The sequence below is a fragment of the Rhinopithecus roxellana genome, chromosome 15 (assembly GCF_007565055.1).
Source record: "Rhinopithecus roxellana isolate Shanxi Qingling chromosome 15, ASM756505v1, whole genome shotgun sequence".
Classification (NCBI taxonomy): Eukaryota; Metazoa; Chordata; class Mammalia; order Primates; family Cercopithecidae; genus Rhinopithecus; species Rhinopithecus roxellana.
This window is the reverse complement of record NC_044563.1, coordinates 111,618,141-111,636,024: the sequence shown is the minus strand read 5'-3', so window position 1 is coordinate 111,636,024 and position 17,884 is coordinate 111,618,141.

The following is a 17,884-nucleotide window of genomic DNA, read 5'->3' as shown; positions in this document are numbered from 1 at the left end:
TATGCCTGCCTCCTTAGTTAGATATTTTAGAGTACCTTATTTATTGCCCTGAGATTCAACATTGACAATTAAGTTATGTCAGATGGCTTTAACTAGGAGCCTCAAATTCAGTTATCTATGGAGCCAAGTAAAAAAGATAAACATAAAAAGTAGCTCAGGTGTAAGACAGTGGAAGATGGTGAACATTGAAGGGCCCTACTAATTTCCAACCAATTGTTGCCTGACGTTACCAGAACTTCCAAATATTCCAGGTGAGCTAGAAATTTCCGGATTCTTAAAACACTGTGCAGCCTGCCAGTTTCAATCACCCTCAGATTATTTAAAATAGAGAATGAAAAGTGAAATACTAGGTTTCAACCAGCAAGTGAGGTAGGACTTCAGAGAGCAGAAAAGAAAGAAAGCCCCTGAGATGGCCACAACAACAACACAAAACAGACAATAACAAGTGTTGGCAAGGATGTGGAGAAATTAGAATCCATGGCTAATGGGAATGTAAAATTGTGCAGCCACTTTGGAAAAATAGCTCGGCAGTTCCATAAAAAGGTAAACACAGAGTTATCATATGACCTAGCAAGTCCCCTTGTAGGTATATATCCAAGAGAAATGAAAGTATACGTCCACATAAAAACTTGTAAAAAAATGTCCATAATGACATTATTCATAACAGTCGAAAAATGAAAACAGCCCAAATATCCATCAGTGATAAATGGATAGATAAGAGGTAGTATATCCACAAAATAAAGTATTATTTAGCCATATAAAGGAATGAAGTACCGATGCATGCTACAGTGTGGATGAACCTTGAAAACACCATGCTAAGTGAAAGAAGCCAATCACAAAAGACCACATATTGTATGATTTCATTTACATGAAATGTTCAGAATAGCCAAATCCCCAGAGACAGAAAGATGATTAAAGTAGTTAATAGGGACTTTGTGGAGAGAGAGAGAGAATGGTGAATGACTGCTAATGAGTGGGGGTTTTATTTTGAAGATGACAAAAATGTTCTGGAATTACATAGTTGTGATAGTTTCACAACCTTATGAAAATACTAAAATCACTGAATTGTATGTGTAAAAAGATGAATTTTATGGCATATGATTTATATCTTAAATTTTTAACATAGAAAAGGAGAAGAAAAAAGAAAGCAAGTATGTGTTGGGTGTTCCTCCAACGTTAAAATCTGCCAACATAAAGCCTTTGAGATTAAAAAAATTCACTTATAACTAAAAGTGAACATGTGTGGTTATATTATTTTTGCTTTTTTTTTTTTTTTTTTTTTTTTTTTGAGACAGAATCTCACTTTGTTGCCCAGGCTGGAGTGCAGAGGCACAATCATAACTCATTGTAACCCCAAACTCTTAGCCTCAAGTGATCCTCCTGCCTCAGCCTCCCAAAGTGCTGGGATTTACAGGCGTGAGCCACTGCACGCAGCCTATTTTGCTTTTCTAATAGGCGCCCAGCCTATTCACAACCGTAATACTTTTGGTAATGTACACTTAGCAAGACCTATTCTTCTGGGTGAGAAGGAAAAAGGTTTGTTACCTCTTTTTGCTTATTAAAACTGTGTGTTATGTTTCCTTTGGTTGGTATCATCTTTCCTTTGCTAGAATTTTGGAAAAGAGATGGTAAGTGTTTGCGCCAGATCTCTACATAGGTTCTCACCCAAACTTGCCACCTTAACTCTTGAATCCCATCTTCTCCCATTTTCTAAGGAACATTTTTTCCAGCTTCATCTCCCTGAAACCACGTAGACTTACCAACCTTACACACCTGCAGTTTCCCCAGACAATCCATCTCTTTTAGATCTCTATGCTTTTATACATGCTATCCTTTCTGCATGGAAACTTCTTCTGGAGTGGGGTGAGGAATGGGTATGAAAAGAGGTGGATGACTGTATTTTGGAGGCAGTGCTAACAGACTTGTTAATCAGTTGGATATGCAAAAGAAGGAAAGAACCAAGGATGCCTACTAAGCTTCTGACTTTAGTAACTTTTCAGATGGTACTGCCATTTTCTGAGTTTGGGAAGACTGGAGGGAAGAAGATGAGGACTAGGTTTAATGCAGGCAAGTTCCAGGTATCTATGAGACATCAAGTATAGATATATTAACCTAAAGTGAGGTAATATGTCTGGAACACAGAGGAAAGATTTGTGCTAGAAATGTAAATTCGAAAGTTGTCAACACATTAGTCATATCTGAAACCATGGAAATGATCACAATTACTTAGGGATTCTCATGTTGCCCACGAGAGCCAAACAAGTTTTAGGTAGTAGCAAGTTGTACCAAAATGTATTTAACAATTCTCTCCTCTTCTTCTAACATATAACTGTTCCCAGTGTTTTGTGAAACTCATGAGTAATTTTTATATTTTCCACAAATATTTATAATAATTTTTTCTAAAGAGAAACTGGCTTTTTTTTAAAAAGAGGCCTGTTCAGAATAGACTCTGATGCCCAAAGTCAAGTGGAAAAAAGTAACTGTACAGTGAGAGAGAGAAGAAAAAAAGGATAAGGACGAAGTACTGTGGGGAGAAGGGTCACAGCAATGAGGATTCCAGCTCAGTGCTGTGGAGAGGGAAGACACGTCTAAGGAACTTCTTCAAGTTGTATACTGAGCACAATGTTATTAAAGCCTCTTTTACATCTCCCCTATGTAATCTTTAGTACATTCTACATTGCTGACTAAATGGTTTTCTTTCTTTTTTATTTTATTTTATTTGAGATTGAGTTTCACTCTTGTTGACGAGGCTGGAGTGCAATGGGGCGATCCCAGCTCACTACAACCTCTGCCTCCCAGGTTCAAGTGATTCTCCTACCTCAGCCTCCAGAGTAACTGGAACTACAGGCATCTGCCACCAAGCCCGGCTAATTTTTTGCATTTTTAGTAGAGATGGGGTTTCACCATGTTGGCCAGGTTGGTCTTGAACTCCTGACCTCAAGTGATCCGCCTGCCTCTGCCTCCCAAAGTGCTAGGATTGCAGGCGTGACCCACCACGCTCAGCCCTAAGTGATTTTCATATAGTGAGTTCTCTATGGTGAATGTAAGTAATTGCCAAGTCTTGATTCAGGTCAGCTGGTGACTGAGAAGAGACACTGCACAGCCAGTATCTGAGCTACATTTGTTTTTTTAAAATGGCAATGCAATGAACATCTTCAGAGCTACATCTTTGCATACATCCAGGCTTACTTCGGTAGCATAAGTTGCTAAATACTGGGTTAAAAGGACTGAATCATTTTTAAGGCTTTTTACATGTGTTGCCAAATGGCCCTCCAGAAAAGTTGAACCAATGTATCACCAGTAGACTATTTGAGTATTCATTTCCTCTTACTACATTTTAATCTTTATCAAATTAATGGGAAAAAGTGGTTGTCCCCTGTTTTGACCAGGTATCATCCACTAAATTTTTTTTAACATTGCCTTGAACAGTCTCTTTGTCTCCATTCATTCACTACATCAATTCATTCTGTATGCCCCTGCCAGATTAATCTTCTTAGAGTAGGGCTCCTATGACACTACTCCCCTGTTAAAAAATTTTCCATGACGCCTCAATACCTACTGACTCATGTATAAATTCTTTAGTCTGTCATTTAAAACACTCTGCCATACAGCCTCACCACATATTGCTAACCTTATTTAAGCCTCCACTTTCCCTACACATGCCCTATGATCCAGTCAAAATCATACAGTCATTGCTTTCCAAAATATGACCCACAATTTCTCATCTCCATGTCATAATAGTCCAGTGATGAAAATTCATATAATGAGTGCTACAAATCTCCCCTCCCCTGCCCATGGCAGATATTGTTAATTAATCATCACAGACTTTCCCACTGAGCTGGGATACAGTATCTCTACATAGTGCTACTCACTGCCACTACCAATAAACTGGAACTGGCACTTATGGTGAAACTAACTTGCCAATCCTGTAATAGTCCTTTCACCTAGTTGGCCTTTACTCCAGGTCCTCTTCTTGAATTTGTTCCCACCAATTGAGGTTCACTTCAAATGCTCCCTCCTCTGTTGCACTTTCCACATGGAATTTTCTAAGTACATTACATGGCTCTTACAATTCTACGTCATTTGGCCTTGTTTGGTTACTTGTGTGCTGTCCTCTGCCCTTTTGAGTCGTAAATGTATTAAGTCAGTAAAAGTAGTAAAGAGTTCAGATTCTAGAGCCAGACTACATTAGCTCAAATCCTGGCTTTGTCCTAACTAGCTGTCAGCCCTTGAGCAAGTTGTTTAACATCTTTGAGCTATAGTGCCCTCATCTGTAAAATGGGCATAATAATTGGATCTGCTGCAGAAAGTTGTGAGAATTCTATAAGAAAACGCAAGTCAAGTGCTTAGCCAAGTGCCACACACATATTAAGTCTTAAAAATGTTACATATTTTTCAAAACATAAACATAGAGTTACCATATAGTCCAGCAGTTCCACTCCTAGGTGTATATGCTCAAGAAAATGGAAAATATAGGTTCACACAAAAACTTGTACATGAATGTTCATAGCGGCATTATTCATAATAGCCAAAAATTAGAAACAGCCCAAATGTCTATCAGCTAATGAAGGTTGAACAAAATGCCGTATATCCACACAATGGATTATTTAACCATAAAAAGGAGTGTGTACTGATACATGCTACAATAAAGATGAACTTTGAAAACATTATATTAAGAGAAACAAGCCAGTCACAAAAGACTATATATTGTATGATTCCATTTATATGAAATGTCCAGAATAGGCAAATCCATAGAGACAGAAAGTAGGTTAGTGGTTGAGAGGGGCTGGGGGAATGGGAAATGGAGAGTGACTACTTAGTCACTCCCCATTTTGGGGGCCATGAAAATGTTCTATAATTAGATAGTGGTGTTGGTTGCACAGCATTGTAAATATACTGTAAGTTCCTGTGTTGTACTCTTTAAAATGGTTAATATGGTAACTTTGTTATGTAAATTTTATCTCAGTTAAAAAATGTTTTTTATATTACCATTCATTCTTATGTCCCCCAGAGCACTTAAGGAGATATTATTAGGACAGTGATTTTTTTTTTTTTTCAGGAAAAGATATGTAATATGGTCTTAAATGCAAAGAGGAAACATTTGAGTAACCTCTGTTATTCAAATTATCATGATTACGATTTCCATACAGGACAAACCATAGATAAAATGATTATTTTTCTGTAGAAATTCTAAGAATAGACTAGGCCCAAATGAAAACAAGAGTTTCCACAATCTTGGGATTACACTTGACTGAAATGCAACTCAGCAAAAAACAGAAATAGGGAACTTAAAAAAAAACTACAAATAGCCAATGAGTGTGTAAAAATATGCTAATTAAAACAATAAGGGGTTCCTTTTTTTTTTTTTTTTTTTTTTGACATAGGTTCTCACTCTGTCACCGAGGCTGGAGTGCAGTGGCTGGAACACAGTTCACTGCATCCTTGACCTCCTGGACTCAAACAATCCTCCCATCTCAGCCTCCCAAGTAGCTGAGACAACAGGTGTGTGCCACCACACCTGACTAATTTTTGTATTTTGTAGAGACAGAGTTTCGTCATGTTGCCCAGGCTGGTCTTGAACATCTGGGCTCAAGTGATCCCCTTGCCTCAGCCTCCCAAAGTGCTGGGATTATAGGCGTGAACCACTACACATAACCAAGAGGCTATTTTTAAACCATTTTCTTAAACTATTTGAAAAGGGACAATGCTTGTCATTTATCATTATATGGAGGTGGCCATATACATTTATAATCCTTTCTGGAAGTTCATTTGATAACCTGTATAATACATACATATGTGTATGGATGGGAGAAGGCCTGGAATGATGTACTGCAAGTGGTGAACTAGGAAGTGGAATTAGGCATTTTTCTTCTCTTTCCTTATATCCTAATTTTTCTATAATAAATATAAATATTGCTTTTGTAATAGAAAATAATAGAAGTATTTCTTAACTTTTCAAAAAGTCATTTGAAAGTAGAGGGGGAGTCAGTTCACTTTGTTGAAGTCAACTTGTTATTTTTTAAAAACCGAAGAATAAACTGGAACTTTTTTTGAGACAGAGTCTCACTCTGTCACTCAGGCTGGAGTGCAGCCTCGATCTCCCAGGCTCAAGCAATCCTCCCACCTCAGTCTCCCAAGTAGCTGGAACTTGGGTATGTGACACCATGTCCCACTAATTTTTCTGGTTTTTTGTAGAGATGAGAGTCTCACTATGTTGCCTAGGTTGGTCTCAAACTCCTGGTATCAAGCAATCCTCATGCCTCAGCCTCCCAAAGTGGTGGGATTACAGGTGTGAGCCACCACACTCATCCTGAACTTTTTTGATATATGTAGAAAATGATAAGTAAAATACAGAAATAACTGAAGAGGCATTAAATATGTTATTAGAGAATGATCATGAAATATCTTTATAAATCAGCAACACAAAAGTGCAATAGTTAAGTTCCTGAAAATGGATGAGGCAATAATCTCTTACGTTTAAGAACAGAGTCTCCACACTTATTGAAGTGAATTACTAAATTGCCTTCTAAAGTGGTTATTCCGGTAGTGAGCAGAAAGTGCCCTTTTCACCATACCCTTCCCAGGACTGAATGTGTCATTATTTTTTTCTCTTTGTCAATCTAACTGACAAAACAAAACAAAACAAAACAAAAAAACTTATTTAAATTTTTATCATTTTGATTGCTAGTGAAGCTGAACATTTTCTGAGGTTTACTAATTGGCTATTTTTATTTCTTCTTTTGTGAATCATCTATGTGTTATATCTGTTTTTTAACTCATCTTTTTTCTTGATTTGTTTTAGTACTTTAAAGAGTAAAGATCTCTACCCTTTATCTATCATATATGTTGCAAATATTTTCCCGATTTGTCATTTGCTTTAATAGTGTCTTACCATGTCTGAAAATGTTTAATTTTGATAAGGTCAAATTTATCAATCTCTACATTTATTATTTTTCTTTTGCTTTTGTTATTAGAGAGTTCTTCACTCCAGGAGAAGATATTATCCACACATATTTTCTTCTCGTTCTTTTATAGAGTCATTTTTTCATTTAATTCTTAAAGTCATCTGGAATTCATTTTGAAGTAAGATGTGAGAGTGGCAACAAACTTTTAAAAATGTAGTTTTACAACATTACGCATTACAACAGACTCTATACAAAGAAAATATTCGCAATTTTAAATGTGTCCAAAAAAATCATTAACTTAATACGACAGAATTTCCTGACATAAGTATTTAAATGATTCTATAGAGTTCATTTTTAAAAGTCTTGGGCTTTGTGCAAACTTATGTTAACAGTTTTAAAAAGTCCTTTTACTTATTTTACTAATAAACTTCTATATTATTTGGATGTCTTACAAGGGTACAAATTGCACTGCTATTTAAAAATTGCAATTTTCTTTTTTAAAAAGAAAGAAAAAAGTATACCTTTTATTTCCTGAAAAGGTGATACCATATGTCAGAGTCAGATCTTGAATTTCACCTTTTCATGACTGAAAGAGAACAAAAGAATCTCTTCATAAGTCATAGGGTATGAATCATAAGTGCAGTTACTGAATGATTAAGTAAATTCAAATGCTAAGGGGGTAAAGTGGAAATCCTATTGGATAGAAACCAGAAACCCCAGTTGCAATGCTCCTCCTGATTCACTTACTAAATTTCCTTGTAACTCAGGAAACCCGAAATGTTTCCATAATTAATACATCTCTTCTTCAGAGCTCAGCTGTCATTTCAGTGTGCGTAAATTCTCAAAGGCCCATTGAAGGGAGGGGAATACCAGAGGTAAATGGTTTGGGAATAACACAGATGTCATTTTACTGCTAATGAGATTGAAATAGAAATGTATTTTAAGAAACTTAACCTTCCTTTCAATTTCCACAATGTCTGAACAAACTTTCTTTTCTCTTTTTCCATAGTTCAGCTTCTTGAGATGTTAACTGTATACAGAAATGCTCACAAAAAGATGCATACTCCGTAAATTGATGTTACTAACATTCATGCAAATACATACAGAATAACATTGATGTAGGTAACCACATGCTTGCTCACAAGAGTATGGATCATCAGGTTTATCTGTAGCATGTTGATGACATGGACTAACAGAATCAGGTAATCAGCACATTTGGGAACATCATTTATGACTAAAGACTTCTGAGTCCACAGTTGGTAAGGAGCCTTTTGCCTAATGCTATCTAGGCCCTTGGGCTCTGCAATATAAACGTCCCGGAATAGTTTGACCAAAAATGATGAATAGGAGGATTTATTTATTAATTCATTCAGTAAGTATTAATTTAGCATCTGCCAGGTCCTGAGGAAAGCAATTCTGTTGAATCATATGAAATTGCTGATATTTGGCTGTTTTTTTATTTACATAAGTGACAATTTCATATGATTAAACCTAAGAAAATTATAGAAACTTCTTAGGGAAAGAAAACAAGAAAACGTTGAGAATCATAAGAAAAAAAATTTTGAAGTAATGACTTAGAAGAAATAAGAGGGAAGGAAAAGAGACAGAAACATAAAATTGTGAAATAGGAAAAGGGGAACAGACAAACAAAAATAGAAGAAAATAAGAAAAGCATATAACGATAAAAACTGATACCATCTTAAGAATTAATTTAATTTATTCAGTATTTATTGTGTCTATATAAACAATCTCATAGTAGATTCAATACATCCCTCAAAATAAAGAAAAGACATTGTTCTCTTTGAAGATGAAAAACAGGGCTAGGCATGGTGGCTCATGTCTGTAATTCCAGCACTTTGGGAGGCCAAGTTGGGAGGATCAGTTGAAGCCAGGTGTTTGAGGCCAGCCTGTCCAACATGGTGAAACCTTGTCTTTAAAAAAGAAAAAAAGAAAAAGAAAAAAGAATGAAAGACAGATCAATATTCCCAATATTTTAAGATTCTAAATCTTAAAATATTGAAGATAGGCTGGGCATAGTGGCTCATGCCTGTAATCCCAGCACTTTGGGAGGCCGAGGCGGGTGGATCACCTGAGATCAGGAATTCGAGACCAGCCTGACCAACATGGCAAAATGCCATCTCTACTAAAAATACAACAATTAGCCAGGCATGGTGGTGGGCATTTTTAATCCCACCTACTTGGGGGGCTAAGGCAGGAGAATCACTTGAACCCAGGAGGTGGAGGTAGCAGTGAGCCAAGATCATGCCATTACATTCCAGCCTTGGCAACAGAGCAAGACTCTGTCTCAAAAATAAATAAATAAATAAATTCTGAAGATAAAGAGAAAATGAAAAAAAATTTGAGGCAGTGGCAGAGCTAAAACAGGGAAATAATAGTAGATATACTACAAGAAAGATATATAAATTCAATACAAACCCAAGAAAAACATAGCAAAATTGGAAAGAAATAAAGTAGAAGTTCTGATAACAGAAAAATTCGGCAATAATATCACCTGATAACACAGAAATCACATCAAATTATCAGAGTACAGAGGCCAATTACAGTAAATCTAAAAAAAAAAAAAAAACACCTTTTTATTTTTTAATTTTTTTTAAATTTTTTTTTATTATACTTTAAGTTCTAGGGTACATGTGCATAACGTGCAGGTTTGTTACATATGTATACTTGTGCCATGTTGGTGTGCTGCACCCATCAACTCGTCAGCACCCATCAATTCATCATTTATATCAGGTATAACTCCCAATGCAATCCCTCCCCCCTCCCCCCTCCCCCCTCCCCCCTCCCCATGATAGGCCCCAGTGTGTGATGTTCCCCTTCCCGAGTCCAAGTGATCTCATTGTTCAGTTTCCACCTATGAGTGAGAACATGCGGTGTTTGGTTTTCTCTTCTTGTGATAGTTTGCTAAGAATGATGGTTTCCAGCTGCATCCATGTCCCTACAAAGGACACAAACTCATCCTTTTTTATGGCTGCATAGTATTCCATGCTGTATATGTGCCACATTTTCTTAATCCAGTCTGTCACTGATGGACATTTGGGTTGATTCCAAGTCTTGGCTATTGTGAATAGTGCCGCAATAAACATACGTGTGCATGTGTCTTTATAGCAGCATGATTTATAATCCTTTGGGTATATACCCAGTAGTGGGATGGCTGGGTCATATGGTACATCTAGTTCTAGATCCTTGAGGAATCGCCATACTGTTTTCCATAATGGTTGAACTAGTTTACAGATCCACCAACAGCGTAAAAGCGTTCCTATTTCTCCACATCCTCTCCAGTTCCTGCTGTTTCCTGACTTTTTAATGATTGCCATTCTAACTGGTGTGAGATGGTATCTCATTGTGGTTTTGATTTGCATTTCTCTGATGGCCAGTGATGATGAGCATTTTTTCAGGTGTTTGTTGGCTGTATGAATGTCTTCTTTTGAGAAGTGCCTGTTCATATCCTTTGCCCACTTTTTGATGGGGTTGTTTGATTTTTTCTTGTAAATTTGTTTAAGTTCTTTGTAGATTCTGGATATTAGCCCTTTGTCAGATGAGTAGATTGCAAAACTTCTCTCCCATTCTGTAGGTTGCCTGTTCACTCTGATGGTAGTTTCTTTTGCTGTGCAGAAGCTCTTCAGTTTAATTAGATCCCATTTGTCAATTTTGGCTTTTGTTGCCATTGTTTTTGATGTTTTAGACATGAAGTCCTTGCCCATGCCTATGTCCTGAATGGTATTGCCTAGGTTTTCTTCTAGGGTTTTTATGGTTTTAGGTCTAACATTTAGGTCTTTAATCCATCTTGAATTAATTTTTGTATAAGGTGTAAGGAAGGGATCTAGTTTCAGCTTTCTATATATGGCTAGCCAGTTTTCCCAGCACCACTTATTAAATAGGGAATCCTTTCCCCATTTCTTGTTTTTGTCAGGTTTGTCAAAGATCAGATGGTTGTAGATGTGTGGTATTATTTCTGAGGGCTCTGTTCTGTTGCATTGGTCTTTATCTCTGTTTTGGTACCAGTACCATGCTGTTTTGGTTACTGTAGCCTTGTAGTATAGTCTGAAGTCAGGTAGCTTGATGCCTCCAGCTTTGTTCTTTTTGCTTAGGATTGTTTTGGCAATGAGGGCTCTTTTTTGATTCCATGTGAACTTTAAAGTAGTTTTTCCAATTCTGTGAGGAAAGTCATTGGTAGCTTGATGGGGATAGCACTGAATCTATAAATTACCTTGGGCAGTATGACCATTTTCATGAGATTGATTCTTTCTATCCATGAGCATGGAATGTTCTTCCATTTGTTTGTGTCCTCTTTTATTTCATTGAGCAGTGGTTTGTAGTTCTCCTTGAAGAGGTCCTTCACATCCCTTGTAAGTTAGATTTCTAGGTATTTTGTTCTCTTTGAAGCAATTGTGAATGGGAGTTCACTCGTGATTTGGCTCTCTGTTTGTCTGTTATTGGTGTATAGGAATGCATGTGATTTTTGCACATTGATTTTGTATCCTGAGACTTTGCTGAAGTTGCTTATCAGCTTAAGGAGATTTTGGGTTGAGATGATGGGCTTTTCTAAATATGCAATCATGTCATCTGCAAACAGGGACAATTCAACTTCCTCTTTTCCTAAATGAATACCCTTTATTTCTTTCTCCTGCCTGATTGCCCTGGCCAGAACTTCCAACACTGTGTTGAATAGGAGTGGTGAGAGAGGGCATCCCTGTCTTGTGCCAGTTTTCAAAGGGAATGCTTCCAGTTTTTGCCCATTCAGTATGATATTGGCTGTGGGTTTGTCATAAATAGCTCTTATTATTTTGAGATACATCTCATCAATACCTAATTTATTGAGTTTTTAGCATGAAGGGCTGTTGAATTTTGTCGAAGGCATTTTCTGCATCTATTGAGATAATCATGTGGTTTTTGTCTTTGATTCTGTTTATATGATGGCTTACGTTTATTGATTTGCATATGTTGAACCAGCCTTGCATCCCAGGGATGAAGCCCACTTGATCATGGTGGATAAGTTTTTTGATGTGCTGCTGGATTCAGTTTGCCAGTATTTTATTGAGGATTTTTGCATCGATGTTCATCAGGGATATTGGTCTAAAATTCTCTTTTTTTGTTGTGTCTCTGCCAGGCTTTGGTATCAGGATGATGTTGACCTCATAACATGAGTTAGGGAGGATTCTCTCTTTTTCTATTGATTGGAATAGTTTCAGAAGGAATGGCACCAGCTCCTCTTTGTACCTCTGGTAGAATTCGGCTGTGAATCCGTCTGGTCCTGGAGTTTTTTTGGTTGGTAGGCTATTAATTATTGCCTCAATTTCAGAACGTGTTGTTGGTCTATTCAGGGATGCAGCTTCTTCCTGGTTTAGTCTTGGGAGGGTGTATGTGTCCAAGAATTTATCCATTTCTTCTAGGTTTTCTAGTTTATTTGCATAGAGGTGTTTACAGTATTCTCTGATGGTAGTTTGTATTTCTGTGGGATCGGTGGTGATATCCCCTTTATCATTTTTTATTGTGTCTATTTGGTTCTTCTCTCTTTTCTTCTTTATTAGTCTTGCTAGTGGTCTATCAATTTTGTTGATCTTTTTTTTTAAAAAAAAACCAGCTCCTGGATTCATTGATTTTTTGAAAGGTGTTTTGTATCTCTATCTCCTTCAGTTCTGCTGTGATCTTAGTTATTTCTTGTCTTCTGCTAGCTTTTGAATGTGTTTGCTCTTGCTTCTCTAGTTCTTTTAATTGTGATGTTAGGGTGTCAATTTTAGATCTTTCCTGGTTTCTCTTGTGGGCATTTAGTGCTATAAATTTCCATCTATACACTAGTTTAAATGTGTCCCAGAGATTCTGGTACATTGTATCTTTGTTCTTATTGGTTTCAAAGAACATCTTTATTTCTGCCTTCATTTCGTTACGTACCCAGTAGTCATTCAGGAGCAGGTTGTTCAGTTTCCATGTAGTTGAGCAGTTTTGAGTGAGTTTCTTAATCCTGAGTTCTAGTTTGATTGCACTGTGGTCTGAGAGACAGTTTGTTATCATTTCTGTTCTTTTACATTTGCTGAGGAGTGCTTTACTTCCAACTATGTGGTCAATTTTGAAATAAGTGTGATGCAATGCTGAGAAAAATGTATATTCTGTTGATTTGAGGTGGAGAGTTCTGTAGACATCTATTAGGTCCACTTTGTGCAGAGTTGAGTTCAATTCCTGGATATCCTTGTTAACTTTCTGACTCGTTGATCTGTCTAATGTTGACAGTGGGGTGTTAAAGTCTCCCATTATTATTGTGTGGGAGTCTAAGTGTCTTTGTAGGTCTCTAAGGACCTGCTTTATGAATCTGGGTGCTCCTGTATTGGGTGCATATATATTTAGGATAGTTAGCTCTTCTTGTTGAATCTGAAAATTTTGTTTGTTTTTGTTTTGCTTTGTTTTGTTTTGAGACAGTCCCGCTCTGTTGCCCAGACTAGAGTACAGTGGTGCAATCTCAGCTCACTGCATCCTCCACCTCCCAGGTTCACATGATTCTCCTGCCTCAGCCTCCAGAGTAGCTGGGATTACAGGCATGCATTATCATGCCCAGCTAAATTTTGTATTTTTAGTGAAGACGAGGTTTCACCATTTTGACCAGTCTGGTCTCGAACTCCTGACCTCAAGTGATCCGCCTGCTTCAGATTCCTAAAGTGTTAGGATTACAGGTGTGAACCACCACGCCTGGCCCCTAAAAATGTTTTCCTATGTCTTTTGTCACATAGAGATTTCCCATCAACTTCCCATTTTATATAATTGTGAGTGAACCATTTATAAAATATATAATTTGTGTTTAAGACAAATTCTAAAATTTTTATTTGTATATTATTGATTTCCTTTTATATAATATACAAATTATATAAAAGCAAGTAATTCAAGACTATCCAGAGTGAGAAAGAATAATTAGAACATTACTTAAATAGAATTTTAGAACAGGAAGGAATCTTAGAGTTCATGCAGACCGAACTCCCAATGTCTCAGAAGAGGCAGAGAGAATTCAGAGAAGTGACTTGTTCAAAGTCATCTAGCCAGAGAGAAGCAGACTTAGGATCAGAACTTATTATTGTTTCATTCACTTAACAATCAGGAAGTCCTGCCACATGCCAGCCAAGTGAGGTACTAAGCAGCAAAAATACAAACATGGGTAAATTTTGCTCCTTGGCTCTCAAGGGACTGTCAGGATTAAAATGTCGAGGGTGGGTAAGGACCATCCATAAACTTTACTAAAGCCATTAGTAAGCATCAGTAAAAGAAACCATGCTTTAAAATCCACATTTTATACTTCAAAACTCAGCTAAGCCTGGTGCCGTGGCTCATGCCTGTAATCCCAGCACTTTGGGAGGTCAAGGCAGGAAGATCACTTGAACCCAGGAATTCCAGACCAGCCTGAGCAACATGGCAAAACCCCTGTCTCTACAAACAATACAAAAATTAGCCAGGTATGATGGCATGTGCCTGAGGTCCCAGCTACTCTGAAGGCTGAGGCAGGAGGATCGTTTGAGCCCAGGAGGTTAAGGCTGCAGTGAGCCATGAAACTGCCACTGCACTCCAGCCTCGGCGATAGAGTGAGACCCTGTCTCCAAAAAAGCAAAACAAAACAAAACTCTCAGTTCACACTTCATTTGAGAGTGTCAAGCCAGGGCAGTACATAAAATAATAAAGGAGAATCCTTCACCAAAGGAGGATACACAGATCCTGGTTGGTATATTTCCTAATAGAACTTCCATGTAATGTGTGTCTTTCAGTCAGTACCAACATCATTAACACTTCATTATTGTCTTTCTCTGATGCAGATTTTTTTTTTTTTTTTTTTTTCTGAGATGGAGTTTCGTTCTTGTTGCACAGGCTGGAGTGCAATGGCGCCATCTCGGCTCACCACAACCTCCGCCTTCCAGGTTCAAGCAATTCTCCTGCCTCAGTCTCCCAAGTAGCTGGGATTATAGGCATGCGCCACCACGCCTAGCTAATTTTGTATTTTTAGTAGAGATGGGGTTTCTCCATGTTGGCCAGGTTGGTCTCGAACTCCTGACCTCAGGTGATCCGCCTTCCTCAGCCTCCAAAAGTGCTGGGATTACAGGAGTGAGCCACCACGCTCAGCCTCTGATGCAGAATTAACCAATGATTCCTAAACACTGTCAATTGCATAGGTAGAAATGCATAATTTGTTTAAACTCCTTTTTTACATGTTGTGTTTGGAAAGTACGGTTTTGCAATTGATGCCAAATAATCTTTGCTTAGAATATCATGATTACCTGAATATGAGTTTACAAAAAAATAGGCCAAAAATTGTGTGGCACTCAGAAAGTAAGACTATGATGAGAAAATAAGGCTGATAAGTGTATAATAGGTGTAAAAATGCCAACATCAGTACAGAGTGACAGTTCTGTGGCCAGCCATGACACAAGTCCCTGTCATAGGTCCCTGGGGGCAGCTCCAGTGCACTCAAAGAGCTATGAAGATTACTATATTTTCAGCATGACACGTAGGCCTTGTTACTACTCACAGTGTGACATGAAATCAGATGATCCCTCACAGTGTTCTTTTATTTAATTTTTTCATTATTAACAATCATTGTTCTTAAATGGTAGAATTAAATAAAAGTTCTGTTCAAAAGTGTCCTTAAAGGGCTTTAAGCAAATGTTTAAAATAAAATTCTTAACCCCTTTACCGATTTGTTGAATCTGAGAATACCTGCATATAGATATATAATCAACCTGGAACAGTAGGAGTCTTTCATTTCTCACTTGCTGAGTATACTGAGATAAACTAAAACAGCAAACAATTGATGTTGAAATGTCAAGGCTAAAATGTCACGGAAACAGCAAGTTCAATAAAGTTGCATCTCCTGAAGAGGCTAATGATAGTCATCGATGTGTCTTTAAGGATGTGGATATGACTTTACTTACAGAGCTTCATGGCTGCAACCTTAACATCTCCTGTCACAGTCCTTGAGTCCATCCTCATGCCCACACAGTAAAGTGAGTTTTCATTTCATTCTTGAATTCACACAGGTAAGTGGGTGGGTATGTGCTCAAATTCAGAGATGCATTATCACATTAATCCAAGTCCATTAATCTCATTGCTCTGATTTTGTTCTTATTTCCTCTGAAACTAAATAAGTCTTTACCTACTGCCCTTTATCGCTTGATAACAACTCAGAAAAAAAGAAAAGAAAAAAAGGCACTGGAGTCAAGAACCAGGCTACTACTTGGCTGATGACTATTCATTTACTTCATGCTTCAGTAACCCTCTTTGTAAAATGAGAATTATAATATCTAGCCCAACTCCACAGATAACCAGAATAAGAAAAACACTATCTGTGAGAACACTTAAAATGCTTTGGAAGAAAGGCATAAGAATATTATAACATGATGATGATGATGATGATGATGATGATGATGATGATTATTATTATTATTATTATTATTGAGATGGAGTTTCATTCTTGTTGCCCAGGCTGGAGTGCAGTGGCGCGATCTTGGCTCACTGCAACCTCTGCCTCCCAGGTTCAAGTGATTCTCCTGCCTCAGCCTCCGGAGTAGCTGGAATTACAGGTGCCCACCACCATGCCCGGCTAATTTTTTTGTATTTTTAGTAGAGACGGGGTTTCACTATGTTGGCCAGGCTGGTCTCGAACTCCTGACCTCATGATCTGCCCGCCTAGGCCTCCCAAAGTTCTGGGGTTACAGGTGTGAGCCACCGTGCCTGACCAAGAATATTATAACTTTAAATAGCAGATGGCACAAAATAAAATGAATACAGCAAGGAAATAATAGAAGAAATCAGCCATCTTGGGCACTGTTGTTACTGGTTTTTCTCATTTCTCTCTTTGCCATCTAACCTCAAAATATCTTGCAGCTCTGTAGTGACTGAAGTCTGTGTGCATGCTGCCAAATGCTGTAACATTCTCTAGGACTCAATGTTACAGGGAAACACACAGGGATGTAATTCACTGCTGAGAAACAGACTTTCATTTCTCTGTCTGCCTCCCTCTCTGTCTATAAACTCTGATGTTTGATGTAAGCACAAGGCCTCATTTGTTTTGGTCCAAATATCCAGATATGTGGGCGGACTCATTTTACCAAGGAATGTCATCAAAGTTCACAAATGCTGATTCCATAACATGAGGCATTTGACCATTGGCCTCTCCCCAAAGTAGTGGGAAATGAAGCACTTTTCTTACCTGAAAATAAATTGCTTTTGCTCCATTGAAATGTATTCAGCATGAACAACGTAGAAAGCACTCCCCTGGGTACTATGGAGGATGCAAAAATGAGTAAGTCAGTTCTTGCACTTGATGAGAATTTTACAGGCCCACATTCTCAGACACAGGTCTCAGCCAGATTAAGTTCTCCTCCATAACAGACGCTGTGGTGTCCATCTCCCCACCAGGAGGTCTCAGTGCTGTAGCTTAACTCAATGAATAAACAGGAAAATGGGTGTTCTAGTGAAAATGTTTCCTATTCTTGTGTTCAACCACAATAAACCATGGTTGGCCTCTTCATAGTCTGATCTCAATTGCTTGAATAAGAGGGAGGGAAGAATCCATCATAGAAATAGTTTAGACCACGAGGCAGACAAATGGAAAGTGAAGAGGGAGGGATTGGAAGAAGGAAAAGGAAAAGCACTGCCTAGAAGGAATCAGTGAAAACAAAATTTCTGCAGAAAACTTAAGAAGAATTCAGTTGATTATCAATAATCATAATAAAATAGACAATATCCTTTCAGAGGAGAAAAACAGAATTTGGTAAAAATTGCATTAGTCAAAAATTTGAGTCCAGGAACGGTGGTTCATGCCTGTAAACCCAGCACTTTGGGAGGCTGAGGTGGGCGGATCACATGAGGTCAGGAGTTTGAGAACAGCCTGGCCAACATGGTGAAACCCCCTCTCTCCTAAATGTACAAAAAATTAGCCAGGCATGGTGGTGGACGCCTGTAATCCCAGCTACTCAGGAGGCTGAGGC